This window comes from Pseudophryne corroboree, unplaced genomic scaffold, assembly GCF_028390025.1.
Source record: "Pseudophryne corroboree isolate aPseCor3 unplaced genomic scaffold, aPseCor3.hap2 scaffold_423, whole genome shotgun sequence".
In the NCBI taxonomy this organism is placed as follows: Eukaryota; Metazoa; Chordata; class Amphibia; order Anura; family Myobatrachidae; genus Pseudophryne; species Pseudophryne corroboree.
Genome location: NW_026970056.1, coordinates 492,772 through 517,866, shown reverse-complemented (window position 1 = coordinate 517,866; position 25,095 = coordinate 492,772). Strand labels below are relative to the sequence as shown.

General features: G+C 46.8%; 14 non-coding genes and 3 pseudogenes across 14 annotated transcripts; 5 read left to right on the top strand and 12 right to left on the bottom strand.

Moving 5' to 3' along the window:
- Window positions 1–1,990: 1,990 nt before the first annotated feature.
- Window positions 1,991–2,154, bottom strand: LOC135025771 (U1 spliceosomal RNA). The gene has a single exon (XR_010222493.1). It is a non-coding gene; the product is annotated as a U1 spliceosomal RNA (small nuclear RNA).
- A 692-nt stretch (window positions 2,155–2,846) lies between these two features.
- On the bottom strand, window positions 2,847–2,988 carry LOC135025654 (U1 spliceosomal RNA; annotated as a pseudogene).
- A 152-nt stretch (window positions 2,989–3,140) lies between these two features.
- On the bottom strand, window positions 3,141–3,304 carry LOC135025650 (U1 spliceosomal RNA). The gene has a single exon (XR_010222383.1). It is a non-coding gene; the product is annotated as a U1 spliceosomal RNA (small nuclear RNA).
- Window positions 3,305–3,996: 692 nt separating this feature from the next.
- On the bottom strand, window positions 3,997–4,138 carry LOC135025628 (U1 spliceosomal RNA; annotated as a pseudogene).
- A 152-nt stretch (window positions 4,139–4,290) lies between these two features.
- Window positions 4,291–4,454, bottom strand: LOC135025672 (U1 spliceosomal RNA). The gene has a single exon (XR_010222403.1). It is a non-coding gene; the product is annotated as a U1 spliceosomal RNA (small nuclear RNA).
- A 6,744-nt stretch (window positions 4,455–11,198) lies between these two features.
- On the bottom strand, window positions 11,199–11,314 carry LOC135025742 (U5 spliceosomal RNA). The gene has a single exon (XR_010222464.1). It is a non-coding gene; the product is annotated as a U5 spliceosomal RNA (small nuclear RNA).
- A 275-nt stretch (window positions 11,315–11,589) lies between these two features.
- On the bottom strand, window positions 11,590–11,705 carry LOC135025703 (U5 spliceosomal RNA). Its single transcript, XR_010222425.1, has one exon. It is a non-coding gene; the product is annotated as a U5 spliceosomal RNA (small nuclear RNA).
- Window positions 11,706–11,979: 274 nt separating this feature from the next.
- Window positions 11,980–12,095, bottom strand: LOC135025720 (U5 spliceosomal RNA). Its single transcript, XR_010222442.1, has one exon. It is a non-coding gene; the product is annotated as a U5 spliceosomal RNA (small nuclear RNA).
- Window positions 12,096–12,370: 275 nt separating this feature from the next.
- LOC135025751 (U5 spliceosomal RNA) lies at window positions 12,371–12,486 on the bottom strand. The gene has a single exon (XR_010222473.1). It is a non-coding gene; the product is annotated as a U5 spliceosomal RNA (small nuclear RNA).
- Window positions 12,487–12,760: 274 nt separating this feature from the next.
- Window positions 12,761–12,876, bottom strand: LOC135025722 (U5 spliceosomal RNA). The gene has a single exon (XR_010222444.1). It is a non-coding gene; the product is annotated as a U5 spliceosomal RNA (small nuclear RNA).
- Window positions 12,877–13,140: 264 nt separating this feature from the next.
- LOC135025731 (U5 spliceosomal RNA) lies at window positions 13,141–13,256 on the bottom strand. Its single transcript, XR_010222453.1, has one exon. It is a non-coding gene; the product is annotated as a U5 spliceosomal RNA (small nuclear RNA).
- Window positions 13,257–13,526: 270 nt separating this feature from the next.
- Window positions 13,527–13,642, bottom strand: LOC135025718 (U5 spliceosomal RNA). The gene has a single exon (XR_010222440.1). It is a non-coding gene; the product is annotated as a U5 spliceosomal RNA (small nuclear RNA).
- Window positions 13,643–13,786: 144 nt separating this feature from the next.
- LOC135025691 (U1 spliceosomal RNA) lies at window positions 13,787–13,914 on the top strand (annotated as a pseudogene).
- A 593-nt stretch (window positions 13,915–14,507) lies between these two features.
- Window positions 14,508–14,671, top strand: LOC135025537 (U1 spliceosomal RNA). The gene has a single exon (XR_010222273.1). It is a non-coding gene; the product is annotated as a U1 spliceosomal RNA (small nuclear RNA).
- Window positions 14,672–14,823: 152 nt separating this feature from the next.
- Window positions 14,824–14,986, top strand: LOC135025621 (U1 spliceosomal RNA). Its single transcript, XR_010222355.1, has one exon. It is a non-coding gene; the product is annotated as a U1 spliceosomal RNA (small nuclear RNA).
- A 675-nt stretch (window positions 14,987–15,661) lies between these two features.
- On the top strand, window positions 15,662–15,825 carry LOC135025563 (U1 spliceosomal RNA). The gene has a single exon (XR_010222299.1). It is a non-coding gene; the product is annotated as a U1 spliceosomal RNA (small nuclear RNA).
- A 152-nt stretch (window positions 15,826–15,977) lies between these two features.
- LOC135025653 (U1 spliceosomal RNA) lies at window positions 15,978–16,140 on the top strand. Its single transcript, XR_010222386.1, has one exon. It is a non-coding gene; the product is annotated as a U1 spliceosomal RNA (small nuclear RNA).
- The last annotated feature ends 8,955 nt before the right edge of the window (window positions 16,141–25,095 follow it).

Sequence of the window (25,095 nt, the reverse complement as noted above, 5' to 3'; positions counted from 1 at the left end):
AGGCCGCTGATGAAGGGGAGCGTGGCCGTAGGGGGTGGACCGTGTGCGCACTGGCGTGGACACTGATTACTGGGCAGCCGCTCCACGAGCCACCAGGTACAGTTAAGGAGCACAGGTCTGGGGTTTTTTCTCCCATATTAAACCAATTTTGTACTGCCCGCAGCGCATTGTGATAGGTAATAGGGCCTGATTCAGGTTGGATTGCAATCACAGTAAGCGATCCAACTGCAAAAATTGCTAAGAGCATACGCATGTGCCTGCATTTTCTGCGGCACCCCGCAGAGAATGCGATCGCCTCTGCCTGTCAATCGGGGCAGGGGGGGAGAGGGGGGTCAGCAACACTCCATTTCCAAGTCAGGGATGGAGCGGTGCGGGGGCAAGGCTTCAAAATGGGGTCTGCAACGGAGGAGACACAGGGGGCGTGGTCACAGCGGCTGTATGACATCACATTCAGCCGCTGTGATCACAAAAATGGTGGCGGCTTCCTGCGCGCACATACAGTCTGCACCAGCAGGAGGCTACACCATTTTTTATGATCACGCTGAACTGCAGTGCGACTGCAATTACAGATTGGTCAAGAAGGGAGGCGTCATGCTGGGTGGCCATGTCCTGTCACTGTGCAGGAGCCAGCACCGCTCACACACTAGTCCCCGGGTGCAGCCCCCAACCCCCGGGACACCCGGAGCAACAAAATGTAGATTCAGGCCACCAGGCCACGCCCCTACCTATGAAACCATGCCTCCTTTTTACCATTGCGCTGCTTATCTGCGCGCACTGCATTACAATCTCCTTCGCCACCTCTCTGGGTGTCACCAGTGATAGTGACACCTCTGCCATGCTTGTAGCAGCTGGTCCTAAGATCTACGCCTCAAGCCCTGAGTGTTTGCCCTTGTGACTTGTTGATCATCATAGCGAAGCAGATGCTTACAGAAAACTGCAGGGGCTTAGATTGAAAATAAAAAAATATATGGGTATAAGGTAGAGAGGAGCGGGTTCGGTTCTCCGAGAACCGAATTCCCCACGAACTCCACGTGGTTTACACTGGTCCGAGGCAGGCTCGGTTGTTCCCGCCTGACTCGGAAAACCTGAACAAGGGAAAATGTCATCATCCCGCTGTCGGATTCTCGCGAGATTCGGATTTCATATAAAGAGCTGCGCGTTGCCGCCATTTTTACTCGTGCATTGAAGAGGGAGCGGAGAGGACGTGGCTATGTTCTCTCAGTGGAAATCTCAATATCAGTGCTCAGTATCAGTGGTTACTTATTGCTGCTCAGTAATACTAGTAGTGTGTCTCTCCTGCTCAGTGTCAGTTCTCAGTAGTATCCTCATCAGTGCTCAGTATCACTGCTCATTGTCTTGTGCTGCATTGTGGTGCTCAGCATACTACAGTACATTAGTAATAGTCCAGTGCTGCATCTTGCTGCTCAGTGTCAGTTCTAGTATCCTCATCAGTGCTCACTATCACTGCTCATTACATTGTGGTGTTCTGTATACTACAGTAACATAGTAATATAGTAACATATAGTAATATAGTTTTTGAGGTTGAAAAGAGGCAAATTGCCCATCGTGTTCAACCTGTTTTAAGTTGTGATGATTCTACATACTTGCTGAATAATGTTTTATGACTAGTTAACTACTACAACTCATGTTACCCCCGGATTAACCATGTTGATATTTTAAGTATTATAACCTTGGATAGCTTTTTCATTCAGAAATGTATCCATTCCTTTTTTAAATCCAATTACAGAGTCCGCCATTACCACCTTCCCTGGCAGGGAATTCCACATCCTGATTGCCCTAACAGTGAAGATCATAGTATCTCACCTGGCAGGTAAGTAGGAGTTGGGCTAGAGCTGTGGAGGATTGCTGCTTGGGCACCCCCTGTCAAGTGAAGGAGATCCAACTGAGGCAGCACAAGGGAACTCTCGAAAGAAGAACAAGGCTAGAGGAAGATCTGAGACAAAGAAATCTGACTTTTACCAGAGCTGACCAGAGGAAAGCACAAACACAGTCCCCCACTACCACAAATAATGCAGTCGAGTTTCCCACATTTGGGGAAATCACAGGGGTCAGCATACCCAGAATGCAATGAATGAACCTCACCCTGGGAGAACAATCTTCATGACCAAGGTATCTCCTATGCAAAATAAGTATGATTTGGGATAGGGCTGGGGAGGGCCGCTGCTCAGGCACATCTCTGTCAAGTAAAGGAGATTCAACTGAGGCAGCACAAGGGAACTCTCATCTGGGGACAACAAGTGCAGGGAGAACACATATTTTCAGATGAACATGGGAGGGTAGAAGGCTGCCTAAAACTGAAGCACCCCCAAACAACGAACCAAATGCAACTACTAGTGCAAGCATTCCTGGGGGAAGGCCTGCAGCAGATGGATTTGCATATGGTGATGTCATCCAAGCAGTGGGTCAAAGTTGGCTTCAACCCTCGTCTGCATATGAAAAGAAAAAAGGGGTGTGCAGGGCATGGCGGCCTTTTGCGGCGCTTGGATGACCCCTAGTTCGCATTAAACACCTCCACCCTCCTTCGGTGTGGGGCTCATGTTGGCTATGCCCCAGCCCCTGAAGCATTCAAGCTGATTTCTTGCAGCAGCTGGGCACTGTAACAGCTCCAGAGCTGCTCTGTAAAGCAAGTAAAAGGGTGTGGGCCCTGCAGCACTACCTGTAGTTTGCATTGTGCGTTGGAAGGCACAAAGTAAGCAGATGGGAGAAGTCAGGATAGTGCACAAGGGTATAGAAGGGAGGGGCTCAAGAAAAAAGAAGTGGAAACAGACAGCAAACTAGGCTGGAGAGAGACCTGAGACAAAGAGATCTGAATTATATGAGAGCCGACCAGGGGAAACACAAATTATGCAGTCAAGTTTCCCACATTTGGGGAAATCGCAGGGGCAGCACAGCCAGAGTGCAATGGGTGAGCCTTGCCCTGGGAGAAGCATCTTCATGATCATAGTATCTCACCTGGCAGGTAAGTAGGAGTTGGGCTAGAGCTGGGGAGGGTCGCTGCTCGGGCACCCCCCTGTCAAGTGAAGGAGATCCAACTGAGGCAGCACAAGGGAACTCTCGAAAGAAGAACAAGGCTAGAGGAAGATCTGAGACAAAGAAATCTGACTTTTACCAGAGCTGACCAGAGGAAAGCACAAACACTGTCCCCCACTACCACAAATAATGCAGTTGAGTTTCCCACATTTGGGGAAATCACAGGGGTCAGCATACCCAGAATGCAATGAATGAACCTAACCCTGGGAGAACAATCTTCATGACCATGGTATCTCCTATGCAAAATAAGTATGATTTGGGATAGGGCTGGGGAGGGCCGCTGCTCAGGCACATCTCTGTCAAGTAAAGGAGATTCAACTGAGGCAGCACAAGGGAACTCTCATCTGGGGACAACAACTGCAGGGAGAACACATATTTTCAGATGAACATGGGAGGGCAGAAGGCTGCCTAATACTGAAGCACCCCCAAACAACAAACCAAATGCAACAACTAGTGCAAGCATTCCTGGGGGAAGGCCTGCAGCAGATGGATTTGAATATGGTGATGTCATCCAAGCAGTGGGTCAAAGTTGGCTTCAACCCTCGTCTGCATATGAAAAGAATAAAGGGGTGTGCAGGGCATGGCGGCCTTTTGCGGCGCTTGGATGACCCCTAGTTCGCATTAAACACCTCCACCCTCCTTCGGTGTGGGGCTCATGTTGGCTATGCCCCAGCCCCTGAAGCATTCAAGCTGATTTCTTGCAGCAGCTGGGCACTGTAACAGCTCCAGAGCTGCTCTGTAAAGCAAGTAAAAGGGTGTGGGCCCTGCAGCACTACCTGTAGTTTGTATTGTGCGTTGGAAGGCACAAAGTAAGCAGACGGGAGAAGTCAGGATAGTGCACAAGGGTATAGAAGGGAGGGGCTCAAGAAAAAAGAAGTGGAAACAGACAGCAAACTAGGCTGGAGAGAGACCTGAGACAAAGAGATCTGAATTATATGAGAGCCGACCAGGGGAAACACAAATTATGCAGTCAAGTTTCCCACATTTGGGGAAATCGCAGGGGCAGCACACCCAGAGTGCAATGGGTGAGCCTTGCCCTGGGAGAAGCATCTTCATGATCATAGTATCTCACCTGGCAGGTAAGTAGGAGTTGGGCTAGAGCTGGGGAGGGTCGCTGCTCGGGCACCCCCCTGTCAAGTGAAGGAGATCCAACTGAGGCAGCACAAGGGAACTCTCGAAAGAAGAACAAGGCTAGAGGAAGATCTGAGACAAAGAAATCTGACTTTTACCAGAGCTGACCAGAGGAAAGCACAAACACAGTCCCCCACTACCACAAATAATGCAGTTGAGTTTCCCACATTTGGGGAAATCACAGGGGTCAGCATACCCAGAATGCAATGAATTAACCTAACCCTGGGAGAACAATCTTCATGACCATGGTATCTCCTATGCAAAATAAGTATGATTTGGGATAGGGCTGGGGAGGGCCGCTGCTCAGGCACATCTCTGTCAAGTAAAGGAGATTCAACTGAGGCAGCACAAGGGAACTCTCATCTGGGGACAACAACTGCAGGGAGAACACATATTTTCAGATGAACATGGGAGGGCAGAAGGCTGCCTAATACTGAAGCACCCCCAAACAACAAACCAAATGCAACAACTAGTGCAAGCATTCCTGGGGGAAGGCCTGCCGCAGATGGATTTGCATATGGTGATGTCATCCAAGCAGTGGGTCAAAGTTGGTTCAAACACCTTTGCAAAGTTCTATAAGTTTGATACCCTGGCTGAGGAGGACCTCCTGTTTGCTCAATCGGTGCTGCAAAGTCATCCGCACTCTCCTGCCCGTTTGGGAGCTTTGGTATAATCCCCATGGTCCTTACGGAGTCCCCAGCATCCTCTAGGACGTAAGAGAAAATAAGATTTTAAACCTACCGGTAAATCTTTTTCTCGTAGTCCGTAGAGGATGCTGGGTGCCCGTCCCAAGTGCGGTCTACTTCTGCAAGACTTGTATATAGTTATTGCTTACATAAGGGTTATATGTTAGTTTTCATCGGTCTTGGACTGATGCTATGTTGTTTTCATACTGTTAACTGGGTAGTATATCACAAGTTATACGGTGTGATTGGTGTGGCTGGTATGAATCTTGACCTTGGATTAACAAAAATCCTTTCCTCGTACTGTCCGTCTCCTCTGGGCACAGTTTCTCTAACTGAGGTATGGAGGAGGGGCATAGAGGGAGGAGCCAGTGCACACCCAGATCTAAAGTCTTTCTTAAAGTGCCCATGTCTGCTGCGGAGCCCGTCTATCCCCCATGGTCCTTACGGAGTCCCCATCATCCTCTACGGACTACGAGAAAAAAAAATTACCGGTAGGTTTAAAATGTTATTTTTTTCTCTGCAACCCACTGCTAAATTGTGCTTCCTAGCTGTTTTTTATAAAATCACTTAATTAAATCTAACTCTGATTACGTCAGAGAAGGCCAGGTACCCTACACCATAAGAGGGGGTTTGAAATTTTGACTTGTCTACTTAAAGATCACCAAAATCTGATGACAAGGTCAATTACATCCCTGGGTGGGATTGAACCACCAACCTTTTGGTTAATAGCCCATGTAAGTGCAAGAAATCCTGAAGCACTCACTCATCATGGGAAAGTACCAATGTGTTTCTTACAAAAATTCTCCAGATTATTGACTTTTTAAAGTTTTTCTAGGAAACGTTCTAGATGAATGCTTATTAGCCTTTGTCAGTATTGACTTTCGCAAGGTGTCTCTGTGGCGCAATCGGTTAGCATGTTTGGCTATTAACCAAAAGGTTGGTGGTTCAATCCCACCCAGGGATGTAATTGACCTTGTAATCAGATTTTGGTGATCTTTAAGTAGACAAGTCAAAATTTCAAAACCCCCCCTTATGGTGTAGGGTACCTGGCCTTCTCTGATGTAATCAGAGTTAGATTTGATTAAGTGATTTTATAAAAAAACAGCTAGGAAGCACAATTTAGCAGTGAGTTGCAGAGAAAAAAAATTATGCTGGCAGAAAAGTCCAATTGAGTGATTAAACAGCTCTTCATTTTCTGATTTTATGTTTATGCTAACAAATTTGCTCTCTGAAAAGTGTCCACAAAGCCAAGTCTCTGATTAACACCTTTGTAGGAATGGTTTTTCACCTATTACTGAATTAAACTTGCTTCATTGGAAAGGCATCAAAGATGCATCCTCATTTCAATGTCTACTGAAATAATACAGGTTGACACCAGGAAACGTCACTGCATCCTTGCTACTTCCTCATGGGGAAGTCTGTTTAATGTGAAAACAAGGTGATATCTAATCAGCACACAGGTAAGGAATTAAGAAAATCTTTCTTTATGGGTGAAGATGTTTCTCACAAATTGTTGTCCCAATGCATCATTGAAATTCAAGATGGAAGATGATTTTCATATATCACTTGTACATTTTGCATTGCTCTTCTGGTGACAATGTAGTTTGTTTTTGTCAATTACCATTTCAGTAATAGGGTAAAGAAAATTAAGTGGATTTTTTAAAGAAAACAATGCTGTCAATATACTATTAAAACAAATTAAAATGATAAAAGTTATTGTACTTTAAGTAAAAATAAAAGTGCCAAAATATCAATCCCAGTTTTTGATTACTTTAATTATAAAAAAAAAAATGCACATAGCAGAGGATAGTTTCAATCAATCGACCTCTGGGTTATGGGCCCAGCATGCTTCCATTGCACTACTCTGCTGCTCATGGAAGTGTCAGAGATCCTGAAGACTAAATTGATTAAAGGCCTTAAAGTACTGGACTATAAGGAAAGACTTACTAGGCTGAATATTTATACACTAGAAAAGAGGTGCCTAAGAGGAGATATTATTAATATCTTCAAATATGTAAAGATACATAACAAAGAGTTATCAGAGGAATTATTTATTAAAAGAACACGTGGTCACTCGCTGCGACTGGAGGAAAGTTCAGAACGCAATGGAGGAAAGGTTTCTTCACTGTTAGGGCAATCAGGATGTGGAATTCCCTGCCAGGGAAGGTGGTAATGGCGGACTCTGTAATTGGATTTAAAAAAGGAATGGATACATTTCTGAATGAAAAAGCTATCCAAGGTTATAATACTTAAAATATCAACATGGTTAATCCGGGGGTAACATGAGTTATAGTAGCTAACTAGTCATAAAACATTATTCAGCAAGTATGTAGAATCATCACAACTTAAAACAGGTTGAACACGATGGGCAATTTGCCTCTATTCAACCTCAAAAACTATGTTACTATATTACTATGTTATTGTAGTATACAGAACACCACAATGCAATGAGCAGTGATAGTGAGCACTGATGAGGATACTAGAACTGACACTGAGCAGCAAGATGCAGCACTGGACTATTAGTAATGTACTGTATTATGCTGAGCAACACAATGCAGCACAAGACAATGAACAGTGATACTGAGCACTGATGAGGATACTACTGAGAACTGACACTGAGCAGGAGAGACACACTACTAGTATTACTGAGCAGCAATAAGTAACCACTGATACTGAGCACTGATATTGAGATTTCCACTGAGAGAACATAGCCACGTCCTCTCCGCTCTCTCTTCAATGCACGAGTAAAAATGGCAGCAACGCGCAGCTCTTTATATGGAATCCGAATCTCGCGAGAATCCGACAGCGGGATGATGACATTTTCCCTTGTTCAGGTTTTCCGAGTCAGGCGGGAACAACCGAGCCTGCCTCGGACCAGTGTAAACCACGTGGAGTTCGTGGGGAATTCGGTTCTCGGAGAACCGAACCCGCTCCTCTCTACCTTATACCCTATCAATTTTTTTATTTTCAATCTAAGCCCCTGCAGTTTTCTGTAAGCATCTGCTTCGCTATGATGATCAACAAGTCACAAGGGCAAACACTCAGGGTTTGAGGCGTAGATCTTAGGACCAGCTGCTACAAGCATGGCAGAGGTGTCACTATCACTGGTGACACCCAGAGAGGTGGCGAGGGAGATTGTAATGCAGTGCGCGCAGATAAGCAGTGCAATGGTAAAAAGGAGGCATGGTTTCATAGGTAGGGGCGTGGCCTGGTGGCCTGAATCTACATTTTGTTGCTCCGGGTGTCCCGGGGGTTGGGGGCTGCACCCGGGGACTAGTGTGTGAGCGGTGCTGGCTCCTGCAAAGTGACAGGGCATGGCCACCCAGCATGACGCCTCCCTTCTTGACCATGCTGTAATTGCAGTCACACTGCAGTTCAGCGTGATCATAAAAAATGGTGTAGGCTCCTGCTGGTGCAGACTGTATGTGCGCGCAGGAAGCCGCCACCATTTTTGTGATCACAGCGGCTGAATGTGATGTCATACAGTCGCTGTGACCACGCCCCCTGTGTCTCCTCCGTTGCAGACCCCATTTTGAAGCCTTGCCCCCGCACCGCTCCATCCCTGACTTGGAAATGGAGTGTTGCTGACCCACCTCTCCCCCCCTTCCCCGCCCCGATTGACAGGCAGAGGCGATCACATTCTCTGCGGGGTGCCGCAGAAAATGCAGGCACATGCGTATGCTCTTAGCAATTTTTGCAGTTGGATCGCTTATTGTGATTGCAATCCAACCTGAATCAGGCCCTATTACCTATCACAATGCGCTGCGGGCAGTACAAAATTGGGTTAATATAGGAGAAAAACCCCCAGACCTGTGCTCCTTAACTGTACCTGGTGGCTAGTGGAGCGGCTGCCCAGTAATCAGTGTCCACCGCAGTGCGCACACGGCCCACCCCCTACGGCCTCGCTCCCCTTCAGCAGCGGCCTCGTGATCCGGAAGGGTGGTGTGTGTGTGACTGACCTTAGGATGAAACCGGAGCCTCCGCTGCAGTGACCCAGCAACCAGGGCACGGGAGTATACAGCGCCGCTGGGAGTGATGAAGCTGCAGTAAAGATGTCTATTAGACCTAGCCTGCTGCAGCCCTTGTAGATTCTCATAAAACAAGTTCTTCTTTTCTTGTCAAAATTAATAGCTAAGAATAGGCTGCCTGAGGCAGGCCCCTGTTAATTGGCCTGCTACTGAAGGCACCAACTACAAACTGAGCTCCCTGTTCATGGAAGCGGGGTTATAGAGGAGAATGCACTGAGCTTCTTGGGAACAGGCAAAAGCTTTGAGCCGGTTGGTGCCTCAGATCAAGATCCTACTCTACACCCCAATGTGAATCCTTGTGGAGTCCAGTGTACCCCACAGAAGAAATTAATGTGTCACACCCATTGGCAGCAACCTTAGAATAGCTGCTGACGGGCACAATTGAGAAAGGAAGGGGGGGGGGGACATTTGAATCCAGCACATAGATGCAATTCAAATATGTAATTCGTACCTTCCTATTTTAAAATATAATGGATGAACCTCACCCTGTGAGAACAATCTTCATGATCAAGAGATCTCATATGCAAAATAAATATGAGTTGGGATAGGGCTGGGGAGGGCTGCTCGGGCAGCACCTCCCCCGTCAAGTTAAGGAGATTCAACTGAGGAAGCACAAGGGAACTCTCGTCTGGGGACAACAACTGCAGGGAGACCACATCTTTTCAGATGAACATGGGAGGGCGGAAGGCTGCCTAATACTGAAGCACCATATGCAACAACTAGTACAAGCATTCCTGGGGGAAGGTCTGCAGCAGACGGATTTGCATACGGTGATGTTATCCAAGCAGTGGGCCAAAGTTGACTGGAACCCTCATCTGCATATGAAAAGAGAAAAGGGGCATGCAGGGCATGGCGGCCTTTTGCAGTGCTTGGATGACCCCTAGTTCACATTAAACACCCCCACCCTCCTTTGGTGTGGGGCTCATGTTGGCCATGCCCCATCCCCTGAAGCATTCAAGCTGATTTCTTGCAGCAGCTGGGCACTGTAACAGCTCCAGAGCTGTTCTGTAAGGCAAGTAAAAGGGTGTGGGCCCTGCAGCACCACCTGTAGTTCGCATTGTGCGTTGGAAGGCACAAAGTAAGCAGACGGGAGGAGAAGTCAGGATAGTGCGCAAGGGCATTCTTTTCTCTTAGTCCGTAGAGGATGCTGGGGTCACATTAAGAACCATGGGGTATAGACGGGATCCGCAAGAGACATGGGCACTTTAAGACTTTCAAAGGGTGTGAACTGGCTCCTCCCTCTATGCCCCTCCTCCAGACTCCAGTTATAGGAACTGTGCCCAGGGAGACGGACATTTCGAGGAAAGGATTTATTGTTAAACTAAGGTGAGCATCTTACCAGCTCACACCTTAAACATGCCGCAGAACGTGGCATTCAACAGAACACAAGCCAACGGCATGAACAATTGCAGCAAAAAGCTGACCAGAACCATAACACAACATGTGTATAACCACAAGTAATAACTGCAGACACAGTATGGACTGGGACGGGTGCCCAGCATCCTCTACAGACTAAGAGAAAAGGATTTACCGGTAGGTATTAAAATCCTATTTTCTCATACGACCTAGAGGATGCTGGGGTCACATTAAGAACCATGGGGTTATACCAAAGCTCTTGAACGGGTGGGAGAGTGCGTACGACTCTGCAGCACCGAATGACCCAACTTAAGGTTATCATCAGCCAAGGTATCAAACTTGTAAAACTTAGCAAAAGTGTTTACTAAATAGCTGCTCGGCAAAGTTGCAATGCCGAGACTCCCCGACCAGCTGCCAAGGATGAACCCACCTTTCTAGTAGAATGGGTCTTCACCTACTTCAGTAACGGCAATCCTGCCGTGGAACGAGCATGCTGAATCTTACCACAGATCCAGCGCATAATGGTCTGCATGGAAGCAGGACACCAAATCCTGTTGGGAGCATACAGGACAAACAGAGCCTCTGTTTTCCTAATCTGAACCGTTCTGGTGACATACATTTTCAAAGTTCTGACCACAGCCAGAGACTTTGACTCAACGAAGGTGTCAGTGGCCAAAGGCACCATGTGGAAAGATGAACCACCTTCGGCAGAAATTGTTGACGTGTCCTCAATTCTGCTCTATCTTCATGAAAGATCAAATAAAGGCTCTTGTGATACTGCATGGTTTGTACTGTTTTCCATGTGCTCCCAGACCTTTAAGCAAGTAGCATGGTCAAGAAAGTTCTGTTTGAAAAGAAACAACATTTACTGTCATTGTTATGCAAATAAACTTACATTAAAGCTAACAAGAAAGCACACTCGTTCTGTCTTTAAACTGATAAAAGAAACCCCAATAATATGGGGCATGCAAAAATTGAGATAAAACTCAGTTTTGCTCCTCTCCACGGAAATCTTTAATAAAAGGCGAAATATTTGTTAGTTCTGAAGAGAAACCAGAGCATGACCAAGATTCCACCTGTCGCCTGAGTGCCATGCCAGCAGTTCTCATTCAGCTGAAAGTGAGCACCCAATTTGAATGAAAGAAAGCAGATTTCTCACCAGGCTTCCCCTTGCTATAAACATGGTTTGTACTCTTTTCCATGTGCTCCCAGATCTTTCAAGCAATTAGTGTGGTCAAGAAAGTTCTGTTTGAAAAGAAACAAACATTTACTGTCATTTCTATGCAAATGAGCTTACATTAAAGCACACTCGTTCTATCTTTAAACCGATAAAATAAAACCCCAATAAGATGGGGCATGCAAAAATTGAGATAAAACTCAGTTTTGCTCCTCTCCACGGAAATCTTTAGTAAAAGGCGAAAGATTTGTTCGTTCTGAAGAGAAACCAGAACATGACCAAGATTCCACCTGTCGCCTGAGTGCCATGCCAGCAGTCCTCATTCAGCTCAAAGTGAGCACCCAATTTGAAAGAAAGAAAGCAGATTTCTCACCAGGCTTCCCCTTGCTATAAACATGGTTTGTACTCTTTTCCATGTGCTCCCAGATCTTTCAAGCAATTAGTATAGTCAAGAAAGTTCTGTTTGAAAAGAAACAAACATTTACTGTCATTTCTATGCAAATGAGCTTACATTAAAGCACACTCGTTCTATCTTTAAACCGATAAAAGAAACCCCAATAAGACGGAGCATGCAAAAATTGAGATAAAACTCAGTTTTGCTCCTCTCCACGGAAATCTTTAGTAAAAGGCGAAAGATCTGTTCGTTTTGAAGAGAAACCAGAGCATGACCAAGATTCCACCTGTCGCCTGAGTGCCATGCCAGCAATCCTCATTCAGCTCAAAGTGAGCACCCAATTTGAAAGAAAGAAAGCAGATTTCTCACCAGGCTTCCCCTTGCTATAAACATGGTTTGTACTCTTTTCCATGTGCTCCCAGATCTTTCAAGCAATTAGTGTGGTCAAGAAAGTACTGTTTGAAAAGAAACAAACATTTACTGTCATTTCTATGCAAATGAGCTTACATTAAAGCACACTCGTTCTATCTTTAAACCGATAAAATAAAATCACAATAAGATGGGGCATGCAAAAATTGAGATAAAACTCAGTTTTGCTCCTCTCCACGGAAATCTTTAGTAAAAGGCGAACGATTTGTTCGTTCTGAAGAGAAACCAGAACATGACCAAGATTCCACCTGTCGCCTGAGTGCCATGCCAGCAGTCCTCATTCAGCTCAAAGTGAGCACCCAATTTGAAAGAAAGAAAGCAGATTTCTCACCAGGCTTCCCCTTGCTATAAACATGGTTTGTACTCTTTTCCATGTGCTCCCAGATCTTTCAAGCATTTAGTATAGTCAAGAAAGTTCTGTTTGAAAAGAAACAAACATTTACTGTCATTTCTATGCAAATGAGCTTACATTAAAGCACACTCGTTCTATCTTTAAACCGATAAAAGAAACCCCAATAAGACGGAGCATGCAAAAATTGAGATAAAACTCAGTTTTGCTCCTCTCCACGGAAATCTTTAGTAAAAGGCGAAAGATCTGTTTGTTTTGAAGAGAAACCAGAGTATGACTAAGATTCCACCTGTCGCCTGAGTGCCATGCCAGCAGTCCTCATTCAGCGCAAAGTGAGCACCCAATTTGAAAGAAAGAAAGCAGATTTCTCACCAGGCTTCCCCTTGCTATAAGCATGGTTTGTACTCTTTTCCATGTGCTCCCAGATCTTTCAAGCAATTAGAATGGTCAAGAAAGTTCTGCTTGAAAAGAAACAGACATTTATAGTCATTGTTATGCAAATAAACTTACATTAAAGCTAACAAGAAACTGATAAAAGAAACCCCAATAATATGGGGCATGCAAAAATTGAGATAAAACTCAGTTTTGCTCCTCTCCACAGAAATCTTTAATAAAAGGCGAAAGATTTGTTCGTTCTGAAGAGAAACCAGAGCATGACCAAGATTCCACCTGTCGCCTAAATGCTGTGCCAGCAGTCCTCATTCAGATCAAAGTGAGCGCCCAACTTGAAAGTAAGCAGATTTCTCACCTGGCTTCTCCTTGCTATAAGCATGGTTTGTACTGTATTCCATGTGCTCCCAGATCTTTCAAGCAAGTAGCATGGTCAAGAAAGTTCTGTTTGAAAAGAAACAAACATTTACTGTCATTTCTATGCAAATGAGCTTACATTAAAGCACACTCATTCTATCTTTAAACCGATAAAAGAAACCCCAAAAAGATGGGGCATGCAAAAATTGAGATAAAACTCGGTTTTGCTCCTCTCCACGGAAATCTTTAATAAAAGGCGAAAGATTTGTTCGTTCTGAAGAGAAACCAGAGCATGACCAAGATTTTTATCTGAAAATATGTGTTCTCCCTGCAGTTGTTGTCCCCAGATGAGAGTTCCCTTGTGCTGCCTCAGTTGAATCTCCTTTACTTGACAGAGATGTGCCTGAGCAGCGGCCCTCCCCAGCCCTATCCCAAATCATACTTATTTTGCATAGGAGATACCATGGTCATGAAGATTGTTCTCCCAGGGTGAGGTTCATTCATTGCATTCTGGGTATGCTGACCCCTGTGATTTTCCCAAATGTGGGAAACTCGCTTTTATACCCTTGTGCACTATCCTGACTTCTCCTCCTGTCTGCTTACTTTGTGCCTTCCAATGCACAATGCAAACTACAGGTAGTGCTGCAGGGCCCACACCCTTTTACTTGCCTTACAGAGCAGCTCTGGAGCTGATACAGTGCCAAGCTGCTGCAAGAAATCAGCTTGAATGCTTCAGGGGATGGGGCATGGCCAACATGAGCCCCACACCGAAGGAGGGTGGGGGTGTTTAATGCGAACTAAGGGTCATCCAAGCGCCGCAAAAGGCCGCCATGCCCTGCATACCCCTTTTCTCTTTTCATATGCAGATGAGGGTTCCAGCCAACTTTGGCCCACTGCTTGGATGACATCACCGTATGCAAATCCGTCTTCTGCAGAACTTCCCCCAGGAATGCTTGCACTAGTTGTTGCATTTGGTTTGTTGTTTGGGGGTGCTTCAGTATTAGGCAGCCTTCTGCCCTCCCATGTTCATCTGAAAATATGTGTTCTCCCTGCAGTTGTTGTCCCCAGATGAGAGTTCCCTTGTGCTGCCTCAGTTGAATCTCCTTTACTTGACAGAGATGTGCATGAGCAGCGGCCCTCCCCAGCCCTATCCCAAATCATACTTATTTTGCATAGGAGATACCATGGTCATGAAGATTGTTCTCCCAGGGTGAGGTTCATTCATTGCATTTTGGGTATGCTGACCCCTGTGATTTACCCAAATGTGGGAAACTCGACTGCATTATTTGTGGTAGTGGGGGACTGTGTTTGTGCTTTCCTCTGGTCAGCTCTGTTAAAACTCAGATTTCTTTGTCTCAGATTTTCCTCTAGCCTTGTTCTTCTTTCGAGAGTTCCCTTGTGCTGCCTCAGGTGGATCTCCTTCACTTGACAGGGGGGTGCCCGAGCAGCGACCCTCCCCAGCTCTAGCCCAACTCCTACTTACCTGCCAGGTGAGATACTATGATCAGGAAGGTGCTTCTCCCAGGGCAAGGCTCACCCATTGCACTCTGGGTGTGCTGCTCCTACGATTTCCCCAAATGTGGGACACTTGACTGCATAATTTGTGTTTCCTCTGGTCGGCTCTCGTATAATTCAGATCTGTTTGTCTCAGGTCTTTCTCCAGCCTAGTTTGCTGTCTGTTTCCACTTCTTTTATCTTGAGCCCCTCCCTTCTATACCCTTGTGCACTATCCTGACTTCTCCTCCCGTCTGCTTACTTTGTGCCTTCCAATGCACAATGCAAACTACAGGTAGTGCTGCAGGGCCCACACAATCTTTTACTTGCCTTAAAGAGCAGCTCTGGAGCTGTTACAGTGCCCAGCTGCTGCAAGAAATCAGCTTGAATGCTTCAGGGGATGGGGCATGGCCAACATGAGCCCCACACCAAAGGTGGGTGGGGGTGTTTAATGCGAACTAGGGGTAATCCAAGCACCGCAAAAGGCCGCCATGCCCTGCACGCCCCTTTTCTCTTTTCATATGCAGATGAGGGTTGAAGCCAACTTTGACCCACTGCTTGGATGACATCACCATATGCAAATCCATCTGCTGCAGGCCTTGCCCCAGGAATGCTTGCACTAGTTGTTGCATTTGGTTTGTTGTTTGGGGGTGCTTCAGTATTAGGCAGCCTTCTGCCCTCCCATGTTCATCTGAAAATATGTGTTCTCCCTGCAGTTGTTGTCCCCAGATGAGAGTTCCCTTGTGCTGCCTCAGTTGAATCTCCTTTACTTGACAGAGATGTGCCTGAGCAGCGGCCCTCCCAGCCCTATCCCAAATCATACTTATTTTGCATAGGAGACACCATGGTCATGAAGATTGTTCACCCAGGGTGAGGTTCATTCATTGCATTCTGGGTATGCTGACCCCTGTGATTTCCCCAAATGTGGGAAACTCGCCTGCATTTTTTGTGGTAGTGGGGGACTGTGTTTGTGTTTTCCTCTGGTCAGCTCTGGTAAAAGTCAGATTTCTTTGTCTCATATATTCCTCTAGCCTTGTTCTTCTTTCGAGAGTTCCCTTGTGCTGCCTCAGTTGGATCTCCTTCACTTGACAGGGGGGTGCCCGAGCAGTGACCCTCCCCAGCTCTAGCCCAACTCCTACTTACCTGCCAGGTGAGATACTATGATCATGAAGGTGCTTCTCCCAGGGCAAGGCTCACCCATTGCACTCTGGGTGTGCTGCTCCTGTGATTTCCCCAAATGTGGGAAACTTGATTGCATAATTTGTGTTTCCCCTGGTCGGCTCTCGTATAATTCAGATCTCTTTGTCTCAGGTCTCTCTCCAGCCTAGTTTGCTGTCTGTTTCCACTTCTCTTTTCTGGAGCCACTCCCTTCTATGCCCTTGCGCACTATCCTGACTTCTCCCGTCTGCTTACTTTGTGCCTTCCAACGCACAATGCGAACTACAGGTAGTGCTGCAGGGCCCACACCCTTTTAGTTGCCTTACAGAGCAGCTCTGGAGCTGTTACAGTGCCCAGCTGCTGCAAGAAATCAGCTTGAATGCTTCAGGGGCTGGGGCATAGCCAACATGAGCCCCACACCAAAGGAGGGTGGGGGTGTTTAATGCGAACTAGGGGTCATCCAAGCACCGCAAAAGGCCGCCATGCCCTGCATGCCCCTTTTCTCTTTTCATATGCAGATGAGGGTTCCAGCCAACTTTGGCCCACTGCTTGGATGACATCACCGTATGCAAATCCGTCTGCTGCAGACCTTCCCCCAGGAATGCTTGTACTAGTTGTTGCATATGGTTTGATATTTGATGGTGCTTCAGTATTAGGCAGCCTTCCGCCCTCCCATGTTCATCTGAAAAGATGTGGTCTCCCTGCAGTTGTTGTCCCCAGACGAGAGTTCCCTTGTGCTTCCTCAGTTGAATCTCCTTAACTTGATGGGGGAGGGGCTGCCCGAGCAGCCACCCTCCCCAGCCCTATCCCAACTCATACTTATTTTGCATATGAGATCTCTTGATCATGAAGATTGTTCTCACAGGGTGAAGTTCATCCATTATATTTTAAAATAGGAAGGTACAAATTACATATTTGAATTGCATCTATGTGCTGGATTCAAATGTCCCCCCCCCTTCCTTTCTCAATTGTGCCCATCAGCAACTATTCTAAGGTTGCTGCCAATGGGTGTGACACATTAATTTCTTCTGTGGGGTACACAGGACTCCACAAGGATTCACATTGGGGTGTAGAGTAGGATCTTGATCTGAGGCACCAACCGACTCAAAGCTTTTGACTGTTCCCAAGATGCTCAGCGCATCCTCCTCTATAACCCCGCTTCCATGAACAGGGAGCTCAGTTTGTAGTTGGTGCCTTCAGTAGCAGGCCACTTAACAGGGGCCTGCCTCAGGAAGCCAATTCTTAGCTATTCATTTTGACAAGAAAAGAAGAACTTGTTTTATGAGAATCTACAAGGGCTGCAGCAGGCTAGGTCTAATAGACATCTTTACTGCAGCTTCATCACTCCCAGCGGCGCTGTATACTCCCGTGCCCTGGTTGCTGGGTCACTGCAGCGGAGGCTCCGGTTTCTTCCTAAGGTCAGTCACACACACACCGCCCTTCCGGATCACGAGGCCGCTGATGAAGGGGAGCGTGGCCGTAGGGGGTGGACCGTGTGCGCACTGGCGTGGACACTGATTACTGGGCAGCCGCTCCACTAGCCACCAGGTACAGTTAAGGAGCACAGGTCTGGGGGTTTTTCTCCTATATTAAACCAATTTTGTACTGCCCGCAGCGCATTGTGATAGGTAATAGGGCCTGATTCAGGTTGGATTGCAATCACAATAAGTGATCCAACTGCAAAAATTGCTAAGAGCATACGCATGTGCCTGCATTTTCTGCGGCACCCCGCAGAGAATGCGATCGCCTCTGCCTGTCAATCGGGGCAGGGGGGGAGAGGGGGGTCAGCAACACTCCATTTCCAAGTCAGGGATGGAGCGGTGCGGGGGCAAGGCTTCAAAATGGGGTCTGCAATGGAGGAGACACAGGGGGCGTGGTCACAGCAGCTGTATGACATCACATTCAGCCGCTGTGATCACAAAAATGGTGGCGGCTTCCTGCGCGCACATACAGTCTGCACCAGCAGGAGGCTACACCATTTTTTATGATCACGCTGAACTGCATTGCGACTGCAATTACAGCATGGTCAAGAAGGGAGGCGTCATGCTGGGTGGCCATAAGAGATGAGCGGGTTCGGTTCCTCGGAATCCGAACCCGCCCGAACTTCACCCTTTTTTGCTCGGGTCCGAGCAGACTCGGATCCTCTCGCCTTGCTCGGTTAACCCGAGCGCGCCCGAACGTCATCATCCCGCTGTAGGATTCTCACGAGACTTGGATTCTATATAAGGAGCCGCGCGTCGCCGCCATTTTCACACGTGCATTGAGATTGATAGGGAGAGGACGTGGCTGGCGTCCTCTCCGTTTAGATTAGAAGATAGAGACGAGTGACATTTGATTTACTACTAATTTGGGGAGCAGTTGAACTTGTCAGGAGTACTCAGTAGTGCAGAGTTTTGCTGATAGTGACCACCAGTTTTATTATTTATAATCCGTTCTCTGCCTGAAAAAAAACGATACACATACCATATCTGTGCTCAGCCTCAGTGTGCTGCATGATATATCATCTATGTATATCTGACTGTGCTGAGTGCTCACTGCTCACACAGCTTAATTGTGGGGGAGACTGGGGAGCAGTTATAGCAGGAGTACAGTGCACACTTTTGCTGCCAGTGTGACCACCAGTATATTGTCTGCCTGAAAAAGTTAAACACTCCTGTGGTGTTTTTTTTTTATTCTATAAATGCATTCTGCTGACAGTGTCCAGCAGGTCCGTCATACATATATTATATAAATATTTACCTGCAGTAGTGTTATATTTTTTTTTTCATCTTTATCATCTCTATATTAGCAGACGCAGTACGGTAGTCCACGGCTGTGGCTATCTCTGTGTCGTCAGTGCTCGTCCATAATTGTATACCTACCTACCTGTGGTGGTTTTTTTTTTTCTATCTTCTTCATACTAGTAGTTTAGGAGTCTACTGACAGTGTCCACCAGGTCCATCATTATATTATATACCTACAGTAGTAATATATTTATTATATTATCTATACTAGCAGACGCAGTACGGTAGTCCACGGCTGTGGCTATCTCTGTGTCGTCAGTGCTCGTCCATAATTGTATACCTACCTACCTGTGGTGGGGTTTTTTTTTTATCTTCTTCATACAAGCAGTTTAGCAGTCTGCTGACAGTGTCCACCAGGTCCGTCATTATATTATATACCTACAGTAGTAATATATTTATTATATTATCTATACTAGCAGATGCAGTACGGTAGTCCACGGCTGTACCTACCTCTGTGTCGTCAGTGCTCGTCCATAATTGTATACCTACCTGTGGTGGGTTTTTTTTTTCTATCTTCTTCATACTAGTAGTTTAGGAGTCTGCTGACAGTGTCCACCAGGTCCGTCATTATATTATATACCTACAGTAGTAATATATTTAGTATATTATCTATATTAGCAGACGCAGTACGGTAGTCCACGGCTGTACCTACCTCTGTGTCGTCACTCGTCCATAATTGTATACCTAACTGTGGTGGTTTTTTTTTTCTATCTTCTTCATACTAGTAGTTTAGCAGTCTGCTGACAGTGTCCACCAGGTCCGTCATTATATTATATATACCTACAGTAGTTATATATATTTTTTTTTATATCATTAATTATCATCTCTATACTAGCAGACGCAGTACGGTAGGCCACGGCTGTGGCTATCTCTGTGTCGTCAGTGCTCGTCCATAATTGTATACCTACCTACCTGTGGTGGAAGTTTTTTTCTATCTTCTTCATACTAGTAGTTTAGCAGTCTGCTGACAGTGTCCACCAGGTCCGTCATTATATTATATATACCTACAGTAGTTATATATATATTTTTTTTTATATCATTAATTATCATCTCTATACTAGCAGACGCAGTACGGTAGTCCACGGCTGTAGCTACCTCTGTGTCGTCAGTCACTCGTCATCCATAAGTATACTAGTATCCATCCATCTCCATTGTTTACCTGAGGTGCCTTTTAGTTGTGCCTATTAAAATATGGAGAACAAAAATGTTGAGGTTCCAAAAATAGGGAAAGATCAAGATCCACTTCCACCTCGTGCTGAAGCTGCTGCCACTAGTCATGGCCGAGACGATGAAATTCCATCAACGTCGTCTGCCAAGGCCGATGCCCAATGTCATAGTACAGAGCATGTAAAATCCAAAACACAAAAGATCAGTAAAAAAATGACTCAAAAATCTAAATAAAAATCGTCGGAGGAGAAGCGTAAACTTGCCAATATGCCATTTACCACACGGAGTGGCAAGGAACGGCTGAGGCCCTGGCCTATCTTCATGGCTAGTGGTTCAGCTTCACATGAGGATGGAAGCACTCAGCCTCTCGCTAGAAAAATGAAAAGACTTAAGCTGGCAAAAGCACAGCAAAGAACTGTGCGTTCTTCAAAATCACAAATCCACAAGGAGAGTCCAATTGTGTCGGTTGCGATGCCTGACCTTCCCAACACTGGACGTGAAGAGCATGCACCTTCCACCATTTGCACGCCCCCTGCAAGTGCTGGAAGGAGCACCCGCAGTCCAGTTCCTGATAGTCAGATTGAAGATGTCAGTGTTGAAGTACACCAGGATGAGGAGAATATGGGTGTTGCTGGCGCTGGGGAGGAAATTGACAAGGAGGATTCTGATGGTGAGGTGGTTTGTTTAAGTCAGGCACCCGGCGAGACACCTGTTGTCCGTGGGAGGAATATGGCCATTGACATGCCTGGTGAAAATACCAAAAAAATCAGCTCTTCGGTGTGGAAGTATTTCAACAGAAATGCGGACAACAGGTGTCAAGCCGTGTGTTGCCTTTGTCAAGCTGTAATAAGTAGGGGTAAGGACGTTAACCACCTCGGAACATCCTCCCTTATACGTCACCTGCAGCGCATTCATCATAAGTCAGTGACAAGTTCAAAAACTTTGGGCGACAGCGGAAGCAGTCCACTGACCAGTAAATCCCTTCCTCTTGTAACCAAGCTCACGCAAACCACCCCACCAACTCCCTCAGTGTCAATTTCCTCCTTCCTCAGGAATGCCAATAGTCCTGCAGGCCATGTCACTGGCAATTCTGACGAGTTCTCTCCTGCCTGGGATTCCTCCGATGCATCCTTGAGTGTAACGCCTACTGCTGCTGGCGCTGCTGTTGTTGCTGCTGGGAGTCGATGGTCATCCCAGAGGGGAAGTCGTAAGACCACTTTTACTACTTCCACCAAGCAATTGACTGTCCAACAGTCCTTTGCGAGGAAGATGAAATATCACAGCAGTCATCCTGCTGCAAAGCGGATAACTGAGGCCTTGGCATCCTGGGCAGTGAGAAACGTGGTTCCGGTATCCATCATTACTTCAGAGCCAACTATAGACTTGATTGAGGTACTGTGTCCCCGGTACCAAATACTATCTAGGTTCCATTTCTCTAGGCAGGCGATACCGAAAATGTACACAGACCTCAGAAAAAGACTCACCAGTGTCCTAAAAAATGCAGTTGTACCCAATGTCCACTTAACCACGGACATGTGGACAAGTGGAGCAGGGCAGACTCAGGACTATATGACTGTGACAGCCCACTGGGTAGATGTATTGACTCCCGCCGCAAGAACAGCAGCGGCGGCACCAGTAGCAGCATCTCGCAAACGCCAACTCTTTCCTAGGCAGGCTACGCTTTGTATCACCGCTTTCCAGAATACGCACACAGATGAAAACCTCTTACGGCAACTGAGGAAGATCATCACAGAATGGCTTACCCCAATTGGACTCTCCTGTGGATTTGTGGCATCGGACAACGCCAGCAATATTGTGCGTGCATTATATCTGGGCAAATTCCAGCACGTCCCATGTTTTGCACATACCTTGAATTTGGTGGTGCAGAATTATTTAAAAAACGACAGGGGCGTGCAAGAGATGCTGTCGGTGGCCACAAGAATTGCGGGACACTTTCGGCGTACAGGCACCACGTACAGAAGACTGGAGCAACACCAAAAACGCCTGAACCTGCCCTGCCATCATCTGAAGCAAGAAGTGGAAACGAGGTGGAATTCAACCCTCTATATGCTTCAGAGGATGGAGGAGCAGCAAAAGGCCATTCAAGCCTATACATCTGACCACGATATAGGAGGTGGAATGCACCTGTCTCAAGCGCAGTGGAGAATGATTTCAACGTTGTGCAAGGTTCTGCAACCTTTTGAACTTGCCACACGTGAAGTCAGTTCAGACACTGCCAGCCTGAGTCAGGTCATTCCCGTCATCAGGCTTTTGCAGAAGAAGCTGGAGACATTGAAGGAGGAGCTAAGACAGAGCGATTCCGCTAGGCATGTGGGACTTGTGGATGGAGCCCTTCATTCGCTTAACCAGGATTCACGGGTGGTCAATCTGTTGAAATCAGAGCACTACATTTTGGCCACCGTGCTCGATCCTAGATTTAAAACCTACGTTGTATCTCTCTTTCCGGCAGACACAAGTCTGCAGGGGTTCAAAGACCTGCTGGTGAGAAAATTATCAAGTCAAGCGGAACTTGATCGGTCAACAGCTCCTCCTTCACAGTCTCCCGCAATTGGGGGTGCGAGGAAAAGGCTCAGAATTCCGAGCCCACCCGCTGGCGGTGATGCAGGGCAGTCTGGAGCGACTGCTGATGCTGACATCTGGTCCGGACTGAAGGACCTGCCAACGATTACGGACATGTCGTCTACTGTCACTGCATATGATTCTCTCACCATTGAAAGAATGGTGGAGGATTATATGAGTGACCGCATCCAAGTAGGCACGTCAGACAGTCCGTACGTATACTGGCAGGAAAAAGAGGCAATTTGGAGGCCCTTGCACAAACTGGCTTTATTCTACCTAAGTTGCCCTCCCACAAGTGTGTACTCCGAAAGAGTGTTTAGTGCCGCCGCTCACCTTGTCAGCAATCGGCGTACGAGGTTACTTCCAGAAAATGTGGAGAAGATGATGTTCATTAAAATGAATTATAATCAATTGCTCCGTGGAGACATTGACCAGCAGCAATTGCCTCCACAAAGTATACAGGGAGCTGAGATGGTGGATTCCAGTGGGGACGAATTGATAATCTGTGAGGAGGGGGATGTACACGGTGATGAATCGGAGGATGATGATGAGGTGGACATCTTGCCTCTATAGAGCCAGTTTGTGCAAGGAGAGATTTATTGCTTCTTTTTTGGTGGGGGTCCAAACCAACCCGTCATTTCAGTCACAGTCGTGTGGCAGACCCTGTCACTGAAATGATGGGTTGGTTAAAGTGTGCATGTCCTGTTTATACAACATAAGGGTGCACCTCTTCCAACATAAGGGTGCTCCACCTTGCACCTCTTTTTTCTTTTATTTTTCTTTGCGTCATGTGCTGTTTGGGGAGTGTTTTTTGGAAGGGCCATCCTGCGTGACACTGCAGTGCCACTCCTAGATGGGCCAGGTGTTTGTGTCGGCCACTTGGGTCGCTGAGCTTAGTCACACAGCTACCTCATTGCGCCTCTTTTTTTCTTTGCGTCATGTGCTGTTTGGGGAGTGTTTTTTGGAAGGGCCATCCTGCGTGACACTGCAGTGACACTCCTAGATGGGCCAGGTGTTTGTGTCGTCCACTTGGGTCGCTGAGCTTAGTCACACAGCTACCTCATTGCGCCACTTTTTTTCTTTGCGTCATGTGCTGTTTGGGGAGTGTTTTTTGGAAGGGCCATCCTGCGTGACACTGCAGTGCCACTCCTAGATGGGCCAGGTGTTTGTGTCGGCCACTTGGGTCGCTGAGCTTAGTCACACAGCTACCTCATTGCGCCTCTTTTTTTCTTTGCGTCATGTGCTGTTTGGGGAGTGTTTTTGGAAGGGCCATCCTGCGTGACACTGCAGTGCCACTCCTAGATGGGCCAGGTGTTTGTGTCGGCCACTTGGGTCGCTGAGCTTAGTCACACAGCTACCTCATTGCGCCTCTTTTTTTCTTTGCGTCATGTGCTGTTTGGGGAGTGTTTTTTGGAAGGGCCATCCTGCGTGACACTGCAGTGCCACTCCTAGATGGGCCAGGTGTTTGTGTCGGCCACTTGGGTCGCTGAGCTTAGTCACACAGCTACCTCATTGCGCCTCTTTTTTTCTTTGCGTCATGTGCTGTTTGGGGAGTGTTTTTTGGAAGGGCCATCATGCGTGACACTGCAGTGCCACTCCTAGATGGGCCAGGTGTTTGTGTCGGCCACTTGGGTCACTGAGCTTAGTCATCCAGCGACCTCGGTGCAAATTTTAGGACTAAAAATAATATTGTGAGGTGTGAGGTGTTAAGAATAGACTGAAAATTAGTGGAAATTATGGTTATTGAGGTTAATAATACTTTGGGATCAAAATGACTCCCAAATTCTATGATTTAAGCTGTTTTTTAGGGTTTTTTGAAAAAAACACCCGAATCCAAAACACACCCGAATCCGACAAAAAAAATTCGGTGAGGTTTAGCCAAAATGCGTTCGAACACAAAACACGGCCGCGGAACCGAACCCAAAACCAAAACACAAAACCCGAAAAATTTCCGGTGCACATCTCTAGTGGCCATGCCATGTCACTGTGCAGGAGCCAGCACCGCTCACACACTAGTCCCCGGTGCAGCCCCCAACCCCCGGGACACCCGGAGCAACAAAATGTAGATTCAGGCCACCAGGCCACGCCCCTACCTATGAAACCATGCCTCCTTTTTACCATTGCGCTGCTTATCTGCGCGCACTGCATTACAATCTCCCTCGCCACCTCTCTGGGTGTCACCAGTGATAGTGACACCTCTGCCATGCTTGTAGCAGCTGGTCCTAAGATCTACACCTCAAGCCCTGAGTGTTTGCCCTTGTGACTTGTTGATCATCATAGCAAAGCAGATGCTTACAGAAAACTGCAGGGGCTTAGATTGAAAATAAAAAAAATTGATGGGTATAAGGTAGAGAGGAGCGGGTTCGGTTCTCCGAGAACCGAATTCCCCACGAACCCCACGAACTCCTCCTCCGAGGCAGGCTCGGTTGTTCCCGCCTGCCTCGGAAAACCTGAACAAGGGAAAATGTCATCATCCCGCTGTCGGATTCTCGCGAGATTCGGATTTCATATAAAGAGTGCAAGCATTCCTGGGGGAAGGCCTGCAGCAGATGGATTTGCATATGG